Here is a 22,999-nt window from a genome sequence, read left to right as displayed (position 1 = left end):
AGCTTGAAACAGCTCCAAAACATTTAAGAAATAAGTAACTTCCCAACAGCTGGTTTGTCTCGTAGAGGCAAGCTGTGTTTTCAGCTGCTGGAACAGATACAAAATCTCAGATTTTTGAAGTTAAGGCTTGTGCAATCAAGGAAAAATAGCAAATCAGACCATTACAAAAACAAACGATTGAATGTGACCCAAAAGAGACGTCCAGAGTTCTCATTAAGAAGGGTAGGAAGGAAAACACAACAGTAAAAGTGCTTGAACAATGTTTTAAAATATGACACTTTTTAAAAATCAGTATAGTTGCCAAAATGTTCTCTTCGAATATCTTGTGAGCTTAAGTCTGGATAATCTCTTTCCCAACCCTCTTCTCATTCTCAGTCCAAAACCATGGCAACAAAATCTCTTTCTATATGCCTTGAACCCTTTACAATCCACATGGGTTGCTATTTCTACTTTGGTCCTCGTAAAATCATCCTGTGTAAATGATAAAAATGAAAGGCAGATAGAAATAATTATTTGTGCCTAAGTACATCAGAATGACTACAAAACTAAGACAGAATGATCGGTTGGCTACACAGAAAAAGGCTGCAACATAAATAGTTGTCAAGAAGGATCATCAGGTAAATGAATATAGCAAAAGAAAATGGCTGTCAATTTTTTTGCATTTTACCTTTAAATATACTCAGTTTGCCTCCTTCTGTATTTTTCTTTAGAAGCCAACTTTTAACTATGTTGTGTCTACGGACTAAGCTGATTCTGACTGACACATTTGAAATCAACCAATGCATTATCACCCCTACAATAATTTGGAAAATGTAGTTGTTCTGGACCAGTTTTCCCATGACTGGGTGTCTGCAGCTCCGTTGGATGGCAGCTCACCAAATACTCTACTTTTATTCATCTTGAAAGTGGGAATTTGTGAATTGCCATTCCGATATATCTGGAATGTTGGGCTAGCATTTTCATTCTTAGATGGATCAGGACGCTTCAAGGTTAGAACTATCTAACCTTAGAATAAATTCCAAAGAGAATTTGTCCAGTCTTGCACAACTATGACTTTTGTGAGAATTTTGAAAATACCTGAGAATTGAGTGGCTTTGTATCTGTGATGAACTACTTGTCTCTGTACTCCTTTTGAACTGACCTGGATCTGGTATATATTTTATTCTTAGGGTCAGTCTGATGTTGTAGCTGTTGTGATTCAGGGTCAGCCTGTGGGTTCAGCAGTTGGGTCGGACGATTCAGAGGAGGAGGGGGGTGTTGGAGAGCCTGCAGAGGACACTTCTGAGGCTTCGCAGAGCCCTCAGCCAGGCCCCTCTCATCTGGTCACTACGCAGACCCAGCTGTGTGACCCTGACAGCGTGGATGAAGATGACCCACAGCTGGCCCTGTTCAAGGACACCCAATGCAGGAGGCAGTCAATCAGGAGTAACCAGAGGAAGGCAATGGGGCACCTCGGAAGGAGGTAGAGAGAAGCCATGCCTTGAACTGTTTAAAAGGGGAATGTGTGGGAGAGCTGGTTTAGTGAAGGCAACCGTTTGAATAGCTCCTGTTTCATGGTTCATGTTTTGTTTTGCTCTGTTTGCTCTGTTTTGTGTAAATAAATTTGGCAGGCTTAGTTCCAGCCTCTTGCCTTTTTGTAAAGGGGTTGTCCCTGCCTTTTCTGCAGGGCCGGTAGTAGGCTGGTACAGAGCAGTAGCTAAGGCACCAAGCTAGAAATAGGAATATCACGAGTTCTAAATCTGCTATAGGCAAGAAGCCAGCTGGGTCTCCTTGGGACAGACTCTCATCCCTAGGAAGCAGACAATGGCAAACCACTTCTGAATAACTTTGCCATGAAAACTGCAGCCCTTGTTTAACAGTCTCTGAGAATCAGACATAATTGAGCAGAAGAAGAAGAAGAAAAAAAATTACCCTACGATTGGTTCTTTGGGATTCTTCCTCCTGCATATAAAACTTAAAATATATCCATGGCATAGTTTGAGTAGAATATCAATGTGGTAGACCATAAAACATATTCTCTCGCTAAAGTGCTACAGCAATAATAAATGATGATGCTCAGTAGAGACAGACTGTCTGCATAGCTTATGGATTGCTGAAAACTTTGGGTCTGTCGTGGCCCAGCATGATTAAAATGACTAATGTTAGAAACTTGCTTAGTTTCGTGATCCAAAATCATAAAGACTTGCTCAGGTAGAAAACTGTAGATTCTGTAGGGGAAATTTTCAGGCTGTGTTGAAAGGTGACATATTTTTTGATATTCATCACCTTCCATTTCATGGCTCAAGTGCAGTGGGGCATAATTCTCTCTAGTCTGACAGAGACGTGTGTTTTGTAATGATAATGGTCAGTCTCCCCTGAATGGAGGGACCAGGTCTGAAATACTGATCAGCTTTCCTAATTGACAGCCTAGCCATTTTTATTTCACTTGTTTTCAGAGGGAAGACATTTATTCTGTTTGCTTCATGAACTGATGAAAGAGCATCAGGAAATGATATAGTTCTACCTTAAAAAAACCCACAACTTTTTTTAAAAAATTGTGAAGTAGCTTCTAGAACAGGGGTCTTCAAATTTGGCCCTTTGATGAGTTGTGGGACTTCAGTTCCCAGAATTCCTCTGCCAGCGTAAGGAGTTTTAATGAAAGAATGAAGGCACAAAATATTGGAGATGGATTAGCCCTTTTTTTCCTAATGAGTTCATTAAGGTGGAAATCTGTTTGAAAGGGGGGAAAAATGATGAATCTCTTCTTTATACAACAGGAACCAAGCTGCCACTTGCTAGATTCACTAATAACAAACTTTTCCATCTATTGGGGACTTCTATCTAGAGATCCCTCTGTTTCTTTCTCAGCCTTCTCACAGTCTCCTTGATATACCATGGACCTCATTTTGGACACTCCAAATGTTTAATGGGAACCATTTCATAATTTTATATTTCACCTCCTATGGGTATATCCTCCCTTCCATTGTGTTTAGATTGATGGGGGAAAGTGTGACTCTGTCTTGCCTGTTCCTGATCTCCGTGCTCTCCTTAACTAAGCAGATTAAAATGCTATTATTCATAATGCCAGGATGGCTATTGCGTGACTCATTGATTGACTCCTCACAGCACAGAAATGTCCTGAAAAAGTATGAGAAACTGGTTTGCTGTTGTCGTTAAATGAATGGAGTACTTGTAAATGATACCATCTGACAGGACTGGAAATTGAAGTGCCCTATTTTATCTGAAGAAAAAGGTACAGGGTGAGAATTAAGTATATAAATTCATGTTCCTTTCCAGGACGCATGCAGTATGCCCGAGGCCTAAACCTGTCTAGACTGTAATGTATGACATGGCTCGAAATAAGCACTCTGAGCTTGTGTGACAATGTGGCATTCTGCTGGATATTCTTGACATCCTATGTTTGGCTGAATAATGCTATACTATAAAGCAGACATGTCAAACACAAGGCCCGGGGGCCGGATCCGGCCCGCGAAGTGGTTTCATGTGGCCTGCGAAGCCATCCTGGAAACAGCGAGGGAACGGCCCCCACCTCCTTGGCCCTGGCCCAGAGACCCTCCTTCTGCCAGAGACCCTCAGATCTGTCCCACTCCTGCCCAGGCCCCCATAGGCACCCTTGATGCCAACGATGTAGAGCTGGCCACGCCCACCCAGTAGGCCATACACACTCTAGCCACGCCCACCCACTAGGCCACACCCACCCGCCCCCTGAGGGCAACCGCAATGCTGATGCGGCACTCATTGAAATTGAGTTTGACACCCCTGCTATAAAGCATGCTAGCGGTGGTTTCAATTCCAGATTTAAATGGCACTTGGCTTCCATGGGCTTCTTTAATTGTTGTCGGGATTAGAAGCAGAAACGAAGGATTCAGACAGACACCCCCAAACATTCGTTATCCGAAGACTAAGATGCTCCCACTTCTTACCCGAAGCACAGCAAAACAACCTGTTGCATACTCTCAGAACTATGAAAAGTACTTGTTCCCATACTCGTTATTTTGCATCCGGCATGGATGAAGTGACAGTGACACAGCTCTGTTCGTTTACAATAAAGAACAGGTATGAGATTTAGGGGAAACAGCCGTGTGATTTTCATTGCTGCTATGTATGAACTCCAACCTAAATTCAATCAGTCTATTGGAAGGGCTGATCGTTATTACTCAGGGCCCACCTACTCTCTATCATGAACAGGTAAACCTTGACTTATGACCAAAATGGGAACAATAAGTCCAGAATCCTAATTTCTCATGTAAATATGAGCAAAGTGAACACTAAGTTGGAATGCCAGCAAGACCATCTTAAGGTTTCTAGATTTCATGAGAAAAAGAAAGAAGGAAGGAAGGAAGGAAGGAAGGAAGGAAGGAAGGAAGGAAGGAAGGAAGGAAGGAAGGAAGGAAGGAAGGAAAGAAAGAAAGAAAGAAAGAAAGAAAGAAAGAAAGAAAGAAAGAAAGAAAGAAAGAAAGAAAGAAAGAAAGAAAGAAAGAAGGAATTAGTTCATTTGCTAGGAACATTTACTTAAACCATCCCCATATTGTAATGGAAGCAAAACAATACATAAATTGTTTAATATGTAATACATATTAACAATATACCTTATTGTTGTAATATATAATAATATTATATCTGAAATAGAATTTGGAATGAGAATCCAACTCCATGGCTGAATGTTCCCCATGCAAATATTTATCATAAATGATGGTGAGACATTTTAATCTTTATAAGGCCCCACTGCACCATTAGAAAAGATTGGCCTGGTATGGCTTCTTTCTAGCAATTCCAGCAATTCTGATTTTTTCCCCCCCTTCAACAGCATGACAAGCATTCCTAACAGAGGCTGTGCAAAACTTCCTTCCTTCTCAGTTACCTTTTGTGCAGCCATCCAAGCTCCAGGTCTGGTAGAGGCAATATTTTTGAAACATTCAGAGCTTCACTGATCAAACACCCAATACATATAATTGCATGTGCTAGTAACACTTCTATAATAGTGTTAAGGGTTTAATTTAATGGTGCTTGAACACTCAAATGAGTGTTCTGTTGATGCCTTGAGTTGTACAAAGGAGAATAGACTGCTTTTTATGGAACCTTTGCACAACTCCATGGGGAAATTGCTTGCCTTTGTATTGGGCATGCTGACAAGTAATAGAGGAGTTCAGGGAGAACTTCCATTATCTTGTTATTGGATTTATTTTCTTTCTCCTCACCCTCCTCCTTTCCCCAGCAAAAGCCCTTCCAGGAATGCAGCTACACACACACACACATACACACACACACCCAAAAAATGGAGCCACTTGAATAGAATCAGGATGAGCCCTGCCAGAACTAAGGCATAGCTCTTTAAGTGGCTGAGAGACCACAATGCCACAACACATATAATAATAATAATAATAATAATAATAATAATAATAATAATAATAATAATAATAAGAAGAAGAAGAAGAAGAAGAAGAAGAAGAAGAAGAAGAAGAAGAAGAAGAAGAAGAAGAAGAAGAAGAAGAAGAAGTTGGAAGGGACCTTGGAGGTCATCTAGTCCAACCCCCTGCTCAGGCAGGAAACCTTATACCATTTCAGGCAAATGGCTGGCCAGTCTCTTCTTAAAAACCTCCAGTGTTGGAGCATTCACCACCTTTGGAGGCAGGTTGTTCCACTGGTTAATTGTTCTAACTGTCAGGAAGTTTCTCTCATTACAGAATATCTCATCAGGAAATTTCAAGGCACCTGGGATGGTTTTATCGCAGCCACACTAGAAGCGGTTAGATGGTTAGGTTCCTTAGATGTTGAATTATAGCATCTATTATGGCTTTATCTTAATTTAATATTTTATCTCATATATTGTGTTGTCCACATACCATATGTCTCTGCATCTCTGTATCTCTGTCTGCCTATAAATGCATACACACCAACATGCTGATGCTTTATTTAAACTTATATTTGTACATCAGTAATTGCATGACCTCTGTAGATTTATTTATTTGTAAATAAGTAAGCAAATGAGTAAATAAATAAGCAAATAAGTAAGTAAGTAAATAAATAAATCCCTCCCCCTCCACACACAGAGAAGAAAGATACAAGGTCAGTGGTCTTCAAATCTCAGATTCCAACTGACCAAAGAGTTGCAAACAAATAATACTGCAGGTGAGCTTTAGAGATTTTGTAAACTCTAGCTGTGAAAGGACAACAGGAGGTAAAATTGGGGGGGAAAAATCACCCCTACTGTGGGTTCATAGACAAAGCAGGTGGCCCAAAAATATGCTTATCTACCGTGTGGCATTTCAGAGTGAGAAGCCGGGGGAGCTGCAGAAATATGTAATATTAGAATAGTATTTATAGGATAATAGTGTTATACGCCACTACTGTGAAGGAACAGTGCAGTGTGACAAATTAATATGTGGATGCACTATAAAGATACATTTTATTGAATAGCTGTATCTAGTCCCAGATAATAGACTTTATGTACAGGAGGCTCTATCATGTTCCATTGCTAGGACTTTCATTTGCAGTTATTTCTGGTGATACTACTTGTCTTGTATCAAATGGTGAAATCAGCCAGGAAACTATAACTTCGGGATCTCCTAACATTTTGATCAGCCACTGTCAAGCAGAATATACAATATGGATCGGGCAGACTGAAGGACGTGGACGATGAAGAACCAATATTTTCTTCCAGATATATTGATCTATCACTTCTGTCATCCCTATTTAAAGCAGGACCAAAATCAAGGAAAGGTATTATCAAGAAGGAGGAGGAGGAGGAGGAGGAGGAGGAGGAGGAGGAGGAGGAGGAGGAGGAGGAGGAGGAGAAGAAGAAGAAGAAGAAGAAGAAGAAGAAGAAGAAGAAGAAGAAGAAGAAGAAGAAGAAGAAGAAGAAGAAGAAGAAGAAGATCATTTTTTTCTTCGCTAGGTGACTGGATTATGATAGATCTTTTTAACCAACATATCAGGGTATCCTATCAGAATCCTGATGAAATGATCCATGATTATGTTAATATGCTACTTACAGGCCATCATTAATTTAATCATGATTTATTTAATAAGCTGCAATTATTGGATTCTGCAATCTGTCAGGCCATAAACTAGGGTCGATAAAACAGTTGGGTCCATTCAACACCCAACTAAGAAACAAACAACACTTTTGTTCAGTACGGTGGGTGAACCAAGCCAGAGTTGCTCAAATAATAATAATAAAAAAGGCCTTCCAGTTATTGTCCTAATGTTGTGTATGCACCTTCTAAATGGGACTCAAAATCAGGATTCTAAAAAAAATGTGAGGCTAGAATAGATTTTCCTGAAATTCACCGACATTAAGAGCAAACAACAGGTCTAATTCAAGGTGATGGCTGTCACCTTCAAAGCGTTACACGGCTCAAAACCAGATTACTTGAAGGTCAGATCTATCCAGATCACTAGAATGGGGAGGCAGAAAATGCTATGGCTCCCCTTTTCTAAGGAGGTCCATCTAGCAGGATCAAGAAGGGCCTTCTCCGTGGTGATTCCCACACTTCGGAACATCATCCCTGTGGATTGGCCCCCAACTCTTTTCCGAGGCCCTGAAGACCTGGTTTTGCCAATGGACCTGTGGACCCCAGTGTAGGATGGATGGTGGGTTATGGCATTTTTTTTTACATATTGGGTTTTTATTCTGATAAGCTGCCCGTAGTCCTTGAGAGTGAGTTGGGTGGCCGTGTAAATTTTCTTAAATAACAACAACAACAATAACAATACTAATAATAATAAAGTTGGAAGGGACCTTGGAGGTCATCTAGTCCAACCCCCTGCTCAGGCAGGAAACCCTATACCATTTCAGACAAGTGGCTGTCCAGTCTCTTCTTAAAAACTTCCAGTGTTGGAGCATTTACAGCTTCTGGAGAAATAAAAAAATAAAAATAAAATGGAGTCTGGTTTCTTTTAGTGGCAATGCTAATTCATTGCAGTAGTTATTTGGGCCAATAAGACAAATTAAACTTTGGTTTATTTCCCCCACACACACACCATGACCTGAGATGGGAGAACTTAAGCTAGGATAGCGTCTGTCCCTTGATGGAGATGCTGCTACGGCATCCCTCAGATTCTCTTCTGTTTGCTCGATCATATCAAGGCTATTTAATTATTTAAATGATCAAACAGTTTACAACCGAATGAGCACTAATGACACCAATATAGATGAGAGTTAATTAACACACTGGATAATTTATTCGATAGTGGCAGAATTTATGCTAACATCCAGCCTTCTGCCCTTGCGGTATTCATTTTAGACATTTATTTTTGTCTCACCTGTTGTGTGGAGAAAATGAATGGAGAGGGGCTTTTTTTGCTAAGTGGTTGGCATTTTCACTAGTTGCATTAGACCACTTAACTAGCACATTAACTAGGACATAGGGTACCAATGTTCGCTAAGGGTTGCATTATTATTATTTCAAAAGAATAAACAAATGGAAACAGTTGGCCAAGAGATTCACTGGAGTGTATTTTCGGTGCAAGTAAATGTAAAGCTGCTTTACAGCACGTTGTATTTGAACATTTTTAAGGAGTGGAGGTCAGAGAAAATCTATATTTATTCAATAGAAATGATTGAAAAAATAATAGACAATATGCATAACAAGCCAGTGTAATACAAGTATGTATGCATCGTTTGCATGACCCTGAAATGGAAAGAATTGTATTTATTTGTTGAACTACAAACCGAGCTCCAACAAATATAGATAGAGTGAGTAACTAAGGGATAGGGTACTGTTTTTAAGATGGAAGTCTTCCATGGATCTCTTTAAAAAGATCTAGAAAAAAGCAGATGGCAGGCCGCGATCTGAATAGTTGTATCAAATTGCATGAACAAATCCAGGTTAGTCTAGAAAGTAGAATTTTGAAAGCTTGGATAAAACAGATCAAACAAGATTTCCTGCCTGCCTGTGTGTCTAAGCAATGTTGCTCAAAATACAAATTATTAATTTTCTTTCTCATTCAACATCTGTCCTTTAGTGGGCCATGTTCACAGGGATGAGCCTTCACCTAATATCATATGTACTTTATCTGGCTTACTATCTGTTTTTAAGGTTTTGCCTTCTCCGGACTTGATTGCATTACTTTTTTAGGTTCATTCTGTACCACCTTACAATCTATTATCAGATGCACATTTAATTAACAGTCTGCCAAATAACTTTCTAGGTAATCAATAGTCCATCTTCCAGATATAAAAGCCTTTGAATAATTAATGTACTATATGTTTTATCCCCTGGCTGCGTATTCCCAGATGCTGAAATCTGTAAATTACTTATTTCTCCATTGTTTACAAAATTTTTCACACCTGTTCTTAAAAAGAGCAATTGGAACATAAAATACCCTCCATATTTATTCTTGCTGAGCGGTAGCACGGTGAGGTTTAACATGGCAAGCTTTTTTAGAATAGTTGATTTTTTTCTCAACCTCTCAATTTATTAGTGGATCTAAATTCACTTTATTGTTTTCCCTTTGCTTGCTTGGTTATGGATTGATTTGCAAAAATATGCATCCTTTCCCTTTGCAGAATACTCTGATTAATTCGCAAATAATGATATGACTTGCAATGAATGGATGGATGGATGGATGGATGGATGGATGGATGACAGATGGATGGATAAATAGTTGACAGAGAGCTAGATAGTTGACAGAGAGCTAGATCTAGATAGATAGATAGATAGATAGATAGATAGATAGATAGATAGATAGATAGATAGATAGATAGATATAGAAATGATAGAGATAAGGATGGATGGATAGATAGACAGACAGAGAAATGAGAGAGAGAGAGAGATGATAGATGACAGATAGATGATAGATGATTGACAGATAATAGATGAGATAGAGATAGATAGACAGACAGACAGACAGATAGACAGACAGACAGATAGACAGACAGATAGATAGATGATAGCGTGAGCTAGAGATGATAGATACATACAATGCACTCACACATAGAGAGAGACATACATACACAGACAGATGCTAACAGGAGCTTCTATCCCACACTTTTCATTCTCACATTATTACTTTTTTTTTCTTTTTCTTATTCTGCTTTGTAAGATGTGACATCAAACCCATTCTCATTATTCCTTAACCGGTTCCCTTATTCTTTGTAATTCTTGTAGCGATTCTAAAGATTCTGCCTTCTCTTGAATGTGTACATCCCACGTGATCTTCTAAGATTAATAGCAAACTGCTCACCCAGAACTGTTCGTGTTTCTTCTTTCTTTTCCTTTATAATAGCCTGGAATATGAAATATAGATCTTGGCGACAGAAAGCACGTGTACCATTACAGGGGTTTGAAGAGTACTTACAACATGGCTAGGGGAGAGAGATAAAAATCCTCTGTCAAATTAATTTCTTCTTGAAAACAAAAAGTCCTTATTGTGGTCATTTGGAAGGAGAGATCTGATGATATTCTCAAGGATCCTTAAATTCATTGACTTGTTGGTCATGAGCTTGTGCAAAAAAATCTCTGCAAGAGATTTTCCCCCACCTTCCTTACAGTATCTAATTCCCCCCCACCCCAAATGCTTCTCCAAGACAAAATTTGTGAAAATTGCTGAAATGTTCTACTGAAATAAGGTAGCAGCACTCAGAGACTTCACCAGCAGCTATCTGTCTCTGGTTTCCCTAAAATTGCCATAAATAAACCCAGAAACATGCATATATTATTGGCAGGGGGGAAAAAGTGCATCTGAACATGAAAATGTTTCTAAATGTTGCATACGACTATGCGTTTGATCTTTTATAAATATGCATTTTTATGTATGACTTTTTAAAGGGAAAAGTCATATATAAAGAGTAGCCAGGTTTAAAAAATGGGGAAATTACTTTAAAGAAAGCCTGCCTAGGGGGGGAAATTACATTAAAAACCAACACCAAGGAAATGTACATTAAAAGGATATGCCCAGGAGGATTACATTAAAAATGCCATATATATCAGGGCAAGCTGCATGAAAAAAAAATATCCATCTTCTGGGGAAAGAAGGGAATGCATTAGTAGAGCTTTTTAAAAAGTGTTTTAGAGAACCAGAACAATGAATTGGAATTCTGGCTTTCTAAAGCGAGCAGGCACCGTGGGGAGTAAACTGTTCACGAGATATGCACAAAGAAACCAACAATATTACATGAGTGAGTTGAGGTGTTGCTAACGTATGCAATTGGGCCAGTTTAGGACATGTAGTGTACCAATAACAGACACAAACTGTCTTTGTATCTTTCCTGAGCAATATTCTTTACTCTGAGGCATTTTGTCATTTCCTCTGGAGAACTAATTAGATTTCAATCAAGTCGCTAAAGTAGAGGAAAGTGGGTGTCTATGCTAAACTAGCAAGCAGGGAACTAGAACAGAATTCAAGTTGGAAGAATTCATGTCAGGAATATAATTAATTTGCCTTCTCCAAATAAGCATGGTTAACTTAAAGAGGTCTCAGAAAAGTTGGTAATCTTGGAGTAACATGGCATGATATCAGGCTTCAAGCAACCAGATCCGCTTGTGAAGGATACAGGTTACAAGACTTGGACCCTTCACACATTATGTTCTACCCATAATACAAAACAAACAAACAAAAAACAACAACACCCACAACCCTCTACAATCTGCTTCCCTTTCCTTGGAAAACCAGTTCAGGTTCCCTGGAATTTAAGAAGAGGTCAGGTTTATTCCCCTTGTAGCTGTGCAAAGGCACAAGGCTAGTTCCCTGCTTGACCCCTCCATCCTGCCTGGCTGGGAGTTTCCAACAAATGATAAATAATGGAATGGCCGGGTTTGTTTGAAGATATCAGAGTGATACAATTGCATCACCAAAACAGCAACAAGCCATAAACAAAAGAAACCCTGGCCCTGAGAATGAGGTTTGAATATTTGTCTAGCTGCTTAATACTAATCAGGGAATGTTTTGGAGGAATATTACATAAGCAATAGGTTAACAAGATGATCCTGTAGCACCCTTAGATTAAAGAAAGTTGTTATTTGTGATAAAAGTAAAACGTCAATAATCAATGGGGTCCAGCAGAAATCTGTCTTGGGGCCAGTTTTCCTTAACATTTTTATTAATGACCTGGCTAGCAGGATTGATGAGCTCCTTATACTATTTGCTGATGACACAAAATTGGAAGTTCTGGCCAATGCCCAGGCACACAAAATTAGACTGTAATTTAAACCAGACAAATTGGAAGACTGATCTAAGAGAAACACAATGACCTTCAACAAGAACGAAAAGTTGTAAAGTTATGCAGGAAAAAAATATAGACCACCCACACAAGATGGGGAGTTTATTGCTTAGAGGGAAGCCGTACATCAAAGAAGGACTTGGTTGTGATCACTGTCAAGAAGCTGAATGTAAGTAGTGTCAGATGCCTGAAGGGCTAACCATTCTGGACTGCATCACGAGAAGTATTGTATTAAAGATACATCAATTTCTTTTCTCATCTACTCTGTACTTGTGAAACTATACCTGGAGCGCTGTGCATTATTCTGGGTACTGCAGTTCTAGAAAGCTACTGAAAGATTAGAGAGGATTCAAAGGAGCATGATGAAGATTACACAGGACCCTGAGGACATGTCATTGGAAGATTGGCTGAAGGCATCTCCACATGGCTGAGAAGAGAGTCATGTCTTAAGAGACATCCGGAACCCTCGTATCTCTACTGAGATGCTGCTCCATAGACAGGATGCTGTGATAGATTAGGCATGCTTCCTTAGTCCCACAAGATGACAATATTTAATTGAGTACACTCTCTCTCTCTCTCTCTCTACCTGAAGGCACTAGAAAGGTTGGGTATGATTGCTTTACTGATGATACTGAATCACTCAATTGCAGGTGATTCCCTCAGCAGTTTCGTGTAGAAGGGTGTGAAAGGAGACATATTGCCTGTCAACACCAACCGGAATCAACCAATAAGGAAGGGAATGAACCATGCAAGTGTCCTCCACTTCCAGCTTCTGCAGCCAGTCTGGAAAGATCCCCTGGTTGATGGTGTTGAAAGCTGGTAAGAGAACTAAAAAAAATACAAGGATGAATGTATCATGCATGGGAAACGGGAAGAAGACATTTGTTGCATTTTTAGAGAAGGTAATAAGTTGAATTAAAAATTGGCTATACTTATTGTGACAAAGGGAAAAGTCATCTCTTTACATGCTTCTTTTCTTTTTCTTACTATATTTTTTCTATTTTTCTATTTTCTACGTTTTTTCTGCATTTTTTTCTATTTTAAGTTGCATTGTTTTCTATCTTTTTAATTGTAACATTTAATAAATTTATTATAAAAATGAAAAGGCTTATCAACCTGCAACTATTCCACTTCATTTTTATAATGCTAAGGGAGGGAAGAGGGCTAGATTACTTTGCATTTACAATCAAAAATACAAAATTCTGCAAACAGATATATGCATATGTATATATCCTAAGATTCCATTACTATTACATCCAATTGTCTGATTTAAAGCTCTGCAGAACCATCTTTGTGAACATTAATGGTGGATATTCTGCAGTTGTATGAATGCCTATCAGAGTGCTGTCCTACATGTTTTGTTTCTTCTGACTTCTGTGCATTCTCTGCCTGATCAGGAATCCTATAAAAGAGCGGTCATCAGCTCAAGTTGGCATGCTATGAATGCACAAGAGCTTGTCCTATAGTTACACTTGTATGTGTGATGCATTGCTTTGAAGGCATTGAACTTGAGGCATCCTTTTGATGAGTAAATAATACACCTTTCGTATTATTTATTATTTCTGCTTGTATTTCAGGACTCCTATTCCTATGAAAAAGATGAGTATATTATATTACAAGTGTATATTTTCTTTCTGATGTTGATGTCTAAATAGGTTGGGTTACAACTTATGCAGTCCTCAACCTGGATACCATAGGTGTTGTAGTCCAAAATATATTTTTAAATCTGCCTTAGACCGTAGTAGAATTTTGAGGAGGTGATCTTAGGAAATAGCAAATAACGGTGTTCCTAAATTTCCATTCAAACAAAGAATTTGCTTTTTTCCCCTCTTTAAACACACCAACTGTATTAGGAGAACTGTATTATAGTTCGTGCTAGTCGTTTCCAACTCTAGGGGGCCGGTGCTCATCTCTGTTTCAAAGCCGAAGAGCCAGCGCTTGTCCAAGGACGTCTCCGTGGTCATGTGGCCAGCATGACTAGATGCCAAAGGCGCACAGAATGCTGTTACCTTCCCACCGGAGTGGTCCCTATTTTTCTACTTGCATTTTTACGTGCTTTCAAACTGCTAAGTTGGCAGAAGCTGAGACGAGTAACAGGCGCCACCAGAGGACAGGACAAGTAGCAATGGGTGGAGAGTAATCAAGGACAGAAATAAGGAGAAATTCCCTGACAGTTAGAACAATCAATCAGTGGAATGGCTTGCCTTAGAAGTTGTGGGTATCCCATCACTGAAGGTTTTTAAGAAATGATTGTCCAGAATGGTATAGGGTCTCCAGCTTGAACTCCAAAGTCCCTTCCAATTCTGTTATGTCAGCTTTGTGGATTAATCTGAAGTTTAAATTTTCATAATGTTTGACCCATGCCTATATTGTATATCTTTTCCAAGGGAAGAATATTAGAATATGGTTTCTGTTTTGCTCTAATTAGAACATTTCCGAGCAATCAGGAAAGCAAGAATGGCATTACTTTCCCTCTCTAATGGGCAACTGGTGGAAAGAAAAAAGGGGGGTGTTGAATTTTTATATGATTACTGGGAACAATGATTACATTGTTTTAATTTGGGTAAGGTCAGTGGAGAATGCCTTCAGTAGCAGTTGCAATTTAGCTTACTCAGGCTTCAGAGTGAGTACAAAATGAGTCACATTTGAACCAAATAGAGGAGTTTCAGATAAAAGCCTTATAAGCAAGGAAATAATAATAATAATGATAATAATAATGATGATGATGATGATGATAAAAATAAAATAAAATAAAATAATAAAATAAAATAAAATAAAATAAAATAAAAAAATAAATAATAAAATAAAATAAAATAAAATAAAATAAAATAAAATAAAATAAAATAAAATAAAATAAAATAAAATAAAATAAAATAAAATAAAATAAAATAAAATAAAATAAAATAAAATAAATAAAATAAAATAAAATAAAATAAAATAATAAAATAATAAAATAATAAAATAAAATAAAAAATAAATAAAATACCGCGACCTGGCCATCAAAATTGCGTGATTATGGATGAAATGCGTAACAGTGATACCCATTGTCATCGGGGCACTGGGAACTATGTCCAAAAACTTTATAAAACACATCAAGAAACTGCAACTTCCTGCAATAACTACAGCAAAGCTACAAAAAACTGCGCTATTCGGAACATCTTACATTTTAAGGAGATACCTGGTTGATACCTAGGATGCTGGCAGCAGCCCATGTCAACCATTAGTGCCAGTCAATTTGAGTGTTCAGTTGACTGACTTTCATGTTTTATGAATAAAAGTTTTAATAATAATAATAATAATAATAATAATAATAATAATAATAATAATAATAATGTGTTAATTCATCACTTGGAAAGAAAGACATCTCATGGTTCAAAAGACATCCTCCAATTATCCTTGGTTTGACATTTTGAAAATGCAGAGCTGACCTTAAGGAAACATCTGTGTTTTGACTGCGACAACCTAGCACATGTGACTGTTTCAACCACAGCTGAATGAAGAGGAAGAGGCTGCAGATGACTATTGCTTGAGTAGTTTCAGAACAGCAGTGCTCTTCCACAAAAATTGCTAAATCAAGGTGCAAGTGAAAGGCGGATTAAATATTGGCTAATTTAAAGATGTGTCTCTGCATGCATTTCCTCAGTTTTTCAGCCTTAATTCTGACTTATTTCCACATCAGCTGACATTTAAGGACAAAAACGCTAAATCCTGCACAAAAAGAAAATCTTCATCTTCATGTTACTATCCTAAATATACTATGTTTTCCTAATATGCATATTTTGGGGCAGGTGATTTCTCTTAATATAGGCTCCTTCCTTGCGCATGCTTTTAAAGTAGTAAACAGCATTGAACGGTTAAGTGTAAGCACTGCTATTTGCACGCAACTACATTCTAGTTAACTCTGAGGTCTGAGAAAGTAGAAATTGGATAAATTCATATTTCAGTGAGCAGTGAATCAAATCCTTTCCATTTCTGATGAAAGTGAGAGCAAAGAAAGGATCAGAAGAAAATGTTTCTGGATTAAAATCCTAGCTGAGATAAAAGTTGAGAAATAGTGTTTTGAAATGTCATCCCTGGAGTTAATGCAAACCATTGTTCCCTCAGGCTGGCTTTGTATATTTATTTACATGTCCATGAAATAATAAAATTTGTATTTTGGAATGGCGATGAAGTTCGGATGTTCAAAAGGTTGAAAATCTATTTCAAAACCTATCCCCGGAAAGTTAGGTACTCTTGTGGATTTCATATATGGAAAAATCTCAGTGTCCTAGTTATTTAGTAATAAGCTATTGTAAAGGAGTTTTAAAAGTTTAAGAAGCGGAAAGAAGTAGACAGAAAGAAAAGCGGATGTTTTAAGCAGTCAAGAAGAGCATCAGGTCAACATTTTATTGGATAGTTGGGCCGAAGTATTTTGAGAATTTTTGTTTGTGATCCTGGCAGTAGAAAAAAGAAAAGAAAAAAGAAAAAAAAAGGAGCCTTGGTGGAGCAGTGGGCTAATGCCTCCTTAAGTAACCCCAGCTGCCTGCAATTAGTGCAGGTTCGAGTCCCACCAGGCTCAAGGTTGACTCAGCCTTCCATCCTTCCCAGGTAGGTAAAATGAGGACCCAGATTGTTGGGGGCAATAAGCTGACTTTGTAATAATGCCACTGGGTGTGTGTGTGAAAGCCCTAACAAGCAGGCATATACATAGAATGAAGGCTACTGCTAAGCTTGTAAGCCACCCTGAGTCTTCGGAGAAGGGCGGGATATAAATGGAATTTTAAAAAAAAAATTAGGAGAGCTATTGAAGGCTAGTTTTAAAAGATGGATTAGTAATTTCCAGTGCTTTTTTTGTAAAAGAAAAAGGTGCCAGAACTCACACATCGTACAGCCTGCCTTGCCTACCCTACAAGGTTCCATTCAAAAAAAGGTTCCGGAACTCCGTTCTGAGCGTTCTATGAGAAAAAAAGCCCTGGTAATTTCTATGCAAGAAAAGCATTCATAGTTTAGGGCCTTTATTTAGTCAAATGAAACAAGAAAGGAATAAGGTAATAGAACTATTTGTCATTAGCATGTTTCAAGTGAAGGAAAAGACCAAATATTATAAATTTCTCTAACTTTGCAAATACATTTTGTTGCCAAAATAAAACATCTTGGTAATTTCTAGGATAACATTGTACAGGACACTGTCTTTTAGTTCCTGTCAAAGATATTTGCGTTTGCCATAAAAACTGTTAAAAAAAATAGTATCGGGAGGAAAAAAAGGTCAAAAGGATTGGAAGCAAATACATCAAAACATTCAGAAAAAAAAAAGTAAATACAACATTTGAACTGAAATTGCCAATATTTTTATTAGGAACCATTCCAGCAAATATAAATGAAAAGAAACACAGTTTACTGAGATATATGTTGACAGCTGCAAGAACAAATTGGGCAAAACATTTGGAAAAAGTAAAATATTGCTAATGATGTAAGATCAGGAGATAAAAATTGGAGAATATGCAGCGATGACAAAACATAGTAAGAAGTAGAAGTGTCTGCCTTATTAGTGACATATTACATGGCAAAGGAAATGCAGGCATTTGCCATATTTTTATTTTTATTTTTATTTCTTTTAGGAAAAGAGGAAAGAGAACAATTTAAAAAAGGGATGAAATGACTAAAACGGATATCAACAGTAGCCTCCAGTGTATGGTAAAGATATTTGGACAGTAGTTAGACAGTAGTTAATTGAAGCAAAAAAAAACAAACAATGGGGGGGGTTGTCTGTGCAGTGCATCTCGACTAAATTATATTCCTAAGCATTTGTGGCTGTGAATTACATTGGGGAGGGGGGATTTTCTGAGACTGCATAAAAATAGGCGTCAATCAGTAAGCTTCTCGTGTTCCTTATTAGATCTTTTTTTGCATATATATTTTTTTCATGGCAATTGAGTTCTGCCTCTGTGGCTCTGATATCTTTTTTTCTAAAATGTCATATGCTTGGCTGTATTTCTCTTAGGTTTATCAACCCCAGGCATGAACCAAAGCCAATCATGGAGTTGTGACACTATTTAGAGCAGGTGTGAGAAGCTGTATGTTGACAGTTTGGGTCAACAACCCACCCACCCACCTCTGCAAACGTGGTCATTGGTCAGGTTGCTTAGGTGTAGTTTGGAGCATAACATCTGATGAGGATATTATGAGCTATTGGGGAAAACAAACACATGTCCAAAAGGGACAAAGCCAATATGGATCTTGACTGATCATGAATAGAGATTTGCTACTAAGATGATCAACTAGCAAGCTCTTGGGTGAGGTTTTGTGGCACCCCATATTTTCTTTTAATCTTTATCTTTCACTTAAAAAAAGAGATTGGGTTTCACATACTGAATTAAGCCATGATGGATTCTAACTATAGTTATCTGTATATGGGATATTCTGAAAAATAGGAAGATATCCTATGATTGGTAAATCCATATCTTACCTTATTTGTGTTTGTTTGTCTGTCTATGTAATATACATTTTTAACTTGTACTCCATCCAGAATGGTTTTGAATTGCGTGGCTTTAAAATTTGATTCATAATTTAAAAATAAAAATAAAAATAAATAAGCTATCTTTTTATATTGACAGAATTAAAGCGATACTAAGTTCAGAGGTCCAGTTGAAAGCTGATTTGATTGAATGACTGAACTGACTTTCTGAATCAAATCACTGAGCTGAATCCAATGCCTTCGAAGTGATTTGGTAGGGCCGTGGCACATGTGCCAAGGCCCCTTTTTTAAATCAAATCAGTTCAGGACCTTCAAGCATTGAATCCAATTAGCTCAATTTTCTGAATTGGATCAGATCGACTATGCAAATCAAATGGATGGTGCAAATCAGATCCGAGCTTACTTGAGCAATCCTAATACCAATTGGTTTATCAGTGGCTTCTGTAACACTCTGTTAGTTGGGAGGTTTCTTAACTCCGTGACATTGTTTTTGTCTGTTCCCACCCCCTTCCTCCTGGTGTTTAATTTTCCAAATCAAAAATAAGCTGCAAAACTGGAGATCTGGGGGCGATAGCTCAGATCCTTTCCCTTGAGTAAGAAATAACCCTGCCTCCCAGGGTTAAACGCATATTTGCACAACCCATTTGAACCTTCATGTTGAGTTCCGATGGGATAAAATCAACACAAGCTTAATTCTGTTGATAGACAGATTGGTTTTTATGGCTGGCTGATAATGGAGCTAGGCCACTGAACTGGCTGTTGAGGCTGGTTTTGCAAACATTTAAATAGCAGCTTGTTGTCGGCCAATTCCACCGCAGAATGGCTGAGCAAGTGTTGGCATCTGTGTGTTGACTGCCTGAGCTCTCTACAGATCTGAGATGGCAAAAACAGCAGATCAGTGAACTGTTTAGCAGTCATGTGCAATGAAGCCGTGGTTAGCATTTGGTTTCTGAAATGCTCTTCAGCTAGACTGGATTAATAGGCCTTCATTTTTCCTTTAAAAAGCAACACACACAAACACACAAAAACCCTCCCCCAATAATATATAGCTGAACTCCCCCTTTTGAGCATTTATTCTGCAGCAGCTACTTTCACTCAATTCACAAGGGTGTATGCATTATTATAAGCCATGGCACAAACCCACAGTGAAACAAAGCCACCATTTAGCCTTACATGGTGGGTGGACCCAATAAAAAGGAGATTCACGCTAGAGGGGAAAATTGTGAAGTCCAGTAACCTGGAAGGAGCGGATTGGAGGTTAGACAATTTCTTGGTTAAATTGAAATTTAAATTGTAAGTGGGGACTATTACTCAATTATTCAATACTTTCAGAATCTGTTTTTCTCCTTTTGGAGGGCTGTGTAAGTTCTCCCACAGTTCTTTTAGCATGCACAGCTCTACTTTAGACCCTGCTAAGAGTCAAACTTTGACTTTGGTTTTCCCAATTAGATAGATTTGTTGTTATAGGAATGGCTAGTTATATACTAATGTGTAAAAGTAATAATAAAAAAAATATATGAAGCTGTAATGTTGTTATCTTCTGTGCTAAAAAGAGTTAGAAGTCAATCCCCCCTTTTTTCCCCTTGCATCCCATATTTTCTTTCCCTCTCTTTTTTTTCCTTTCCCTAATTTCCTATTTCCTATTTTCCTTTATATTCTATACTTGGATAAAACAATAAAAGTCCAAATAATATCTTGTAATTCCATTGCTAATAACAAGTTATTGCATTCGTTATGATGCTGTTCTTCACCAAATACAATAAGAGCTTTGGTTTCTGTTAAATAGTGGGCTCTTAGGTGCAGGAATGACGACACGAGGCTGAGTACAGGATAACTCATACTTTATTTCTTGCTAGAACTGTACTGAAGCATGGGCTGCAACCAGCCGCAATATATAGTCTAGCCCCTAGGCGGCAGCCAATAGGTTTGAACCAACTCAAGCCTCCTGGGACTAGCCAATTGCAAGACAGGAGACAGTTAGTCTGGGTTGCTGGAGAGCCGTTAGATGCTCCAGCAACCCACGTGGTGTATCACCAAAACCCAGTACATAACAGTTTCTATGTTGGATTAAGACTTGGTTGCTTAACTATCGATTTCTAAATGGGCATAGTTTATGAACTCCGAGACTTAACATGATACTCAAACTGCATTTTCAAAGGCATGGATAATGGGAACCAAGTGTAAATGAAATTGTGTTGCAGGGAAAACAACAACAGCCTAAGCCATGTAGCCACTGAGGTTCTAAAATAGTGAATCATTTATTTATATATATCTATATCTATATATAAATAAAACAAGAATTTGGGTGAACTAGAAACCAGTGCATGATTTTCCATTCACATATGCTGTTCTTTCTCTCTGGTTAGATGAACAGAATATTTGTCCCTATGTGGATTTGGCAATTCATTTCCTGTTCAGCTCAAGCTTGGCAAAATTGAAAAATTACAGAGGCTGAAAGACAATTTGGGGATAATTCAGTCAAATTATAAATGGTCTGCCGGGAATTTGAAAGAACATATTGCAGAGAACATGCAAGCAAGGCTCGGTTCAAAGCGCCAGGTAATTTTGCAAAGCAAAATCATCTACATCAAAGATCCTGACTTACAAATTTCAAAGCATCCACGAGCAATGGATAGGATGTGTTTGAAAACAGATCTAGATTGGGATGAATGTCTAAATGCCTTGGGTAGATTGAAACTTTTTCTATTCAATACATTTGCCATGTACTTGCTGGAGAATGCATTGCTATCAGCTTCCCAGATCTGGAGTTTTACCCAGTTTTTCTCTGAAACGTAACAAGCCTCAAGAGGAATTAGTTCACAACAACCGCAAAAGAATTTGTTGCCTGCAGTCAGAGTTGCAGAAGAAGCAAAGGCAGGTGCCTGGCTTGAAAGCTTTTTATTGTAATTAGACAGAGCATTCTCTCTTTTTTTAAAAAAAAAATTATTATGGATATTTAATCATCCTAAACCTAATTCTCTGCCTGTGAATTTGGGGCCTTGGGATGATTCAAAGCTGCAGAGTTGCAATTTGCTGTCATTTTTTTTTTAACAATGGGCTATAAAAATGTGTGTCCCTTCAGGCAGCAAAAGTCTAGACGTTTGCGCTGTTGAAAAATGCACAATTGAAGCCCAGCCCTGCTGCTTTTCATCTGTCTCCAGCGTCCTAAATCTAAGGCTGAGCTCCATCAGTAATCCAAGTGTCAGGTGGAGAAAGGACATTTCCAGAGGGATGAAGAAAGGAGAACATCACTGGGATAGCAGCACGTGAATATGATGCTGAAGAATTCTCCTGTTTCCTCTGTTCAGTAAAAACAAATAACAACAAAAAAACTCTGCTTTGGAATGTGGGGCTTTGTGTCTTATTTGCATACAAGATTACTGAATGCCCTTTCTGGGCACCCATTCACCACTAAATATGCAAGTTGGATAACTTGGGTGGATGTTTTCGGCTTTCCTCATCTTTTCCGGTGGGTAGAGATATTCTCCGTGGTAGAGGACAGGAAGGCCTGGAGGAACATTGTCCATAGGGTCGCGATGGGTCGGGGTTGATGAGACTATGGAAGCAAGAATGGTCCAGATCTCATCAAGGGATCTTTAATGCTCATTGGGTTAAATATGGTGAACTGCATGGGATGCCAGTCTTCTTCCAGTCCAATTCAAAGTGCTGGTTTTAACTTCCAAAGGTCATTGTATCAGGAGCTGGGTATATAACCACTCACCTCACATGAAGGTAATTCTGGGTAGCATGCAGCACTGAATTCTATATCTATATCTATATCTATATCTATATCTATATCTATATCTATATCTATATCTATATCTATATCTATATCTATATCTATATCTATATCTATATCTATATCTATCTATATCTATATCTATATCTATATCTATATCTATATCTATATCTATATCTATATCTATATCTATATCTATATCTATCTATATCATCTATATCTATATCTATATCTATATCTATATCTATATCTAATCTATATCTATATCTATATCTCCTGACCTTCGCTCCTTCTGACGTGATCTAAAAACTTATTTATTTGAACAAGCCGGCCTGGTCTGATGGGTTTGGGGTTTTAATTATTGGTTTTAATTATTGATTGTAACTAATTTATTGTATCGGGCATAATTGTTTAATTTGTTTTTAATTTTTGTATCCTGTATTTTTGATATTTATTGCCCTGTACACCACCCTGAGTCCTTCGGGAGAAGGGCGGTATATAAATCAAATAAATATAAAATATAAATATAAAAATAAATCTATCTATCTATCTATCTATCTATCTATCTATCTATCTATCTATCTATCTATCTATCTACCTACCTACCTACCTACCTACCTATCTATCTATCTATCTATCTATC

At 37.9% G+C, this 22,999-nt stretch overlaps 1 long non-coding RNA gene across 1 annotated transcript in view; it reads left to right on the top strand.

Moving 5' to 3' along the window:
• Positions 1 to 4,485, top strand: part of LOC310645807 — a 115,753-nt gene extending 111,268 nt beyond the window's left edge. The window contains exon 2 of the long non-coding RNA XR_014493591.1: positions 4,372 to 4,485. This is a non-coding gene — a long non-coding RNA (uncharacterized lncRNA). The remainder of the gene's footprint in view (positions 1 to 4,371) is intronic.
• Positions 4,486 to 22,999: the final 18,514 nt, after the last annotated feature.

Source organism: Vipera ursinii (genome assembly GCF_947247035.1).
Source record: "Vipera ursinii genome assembly, chromosome: 12".
NCBI lineage: Eukaryota > Metazoa > Chordata > Lepidosauria > Squamata > Viperidae > Vipera > Vipera ursinii.
Note: the sequence above shows the minus strand (reverse complement) of the source record. Positions and strands in the feature narration are given on the sequence as shown.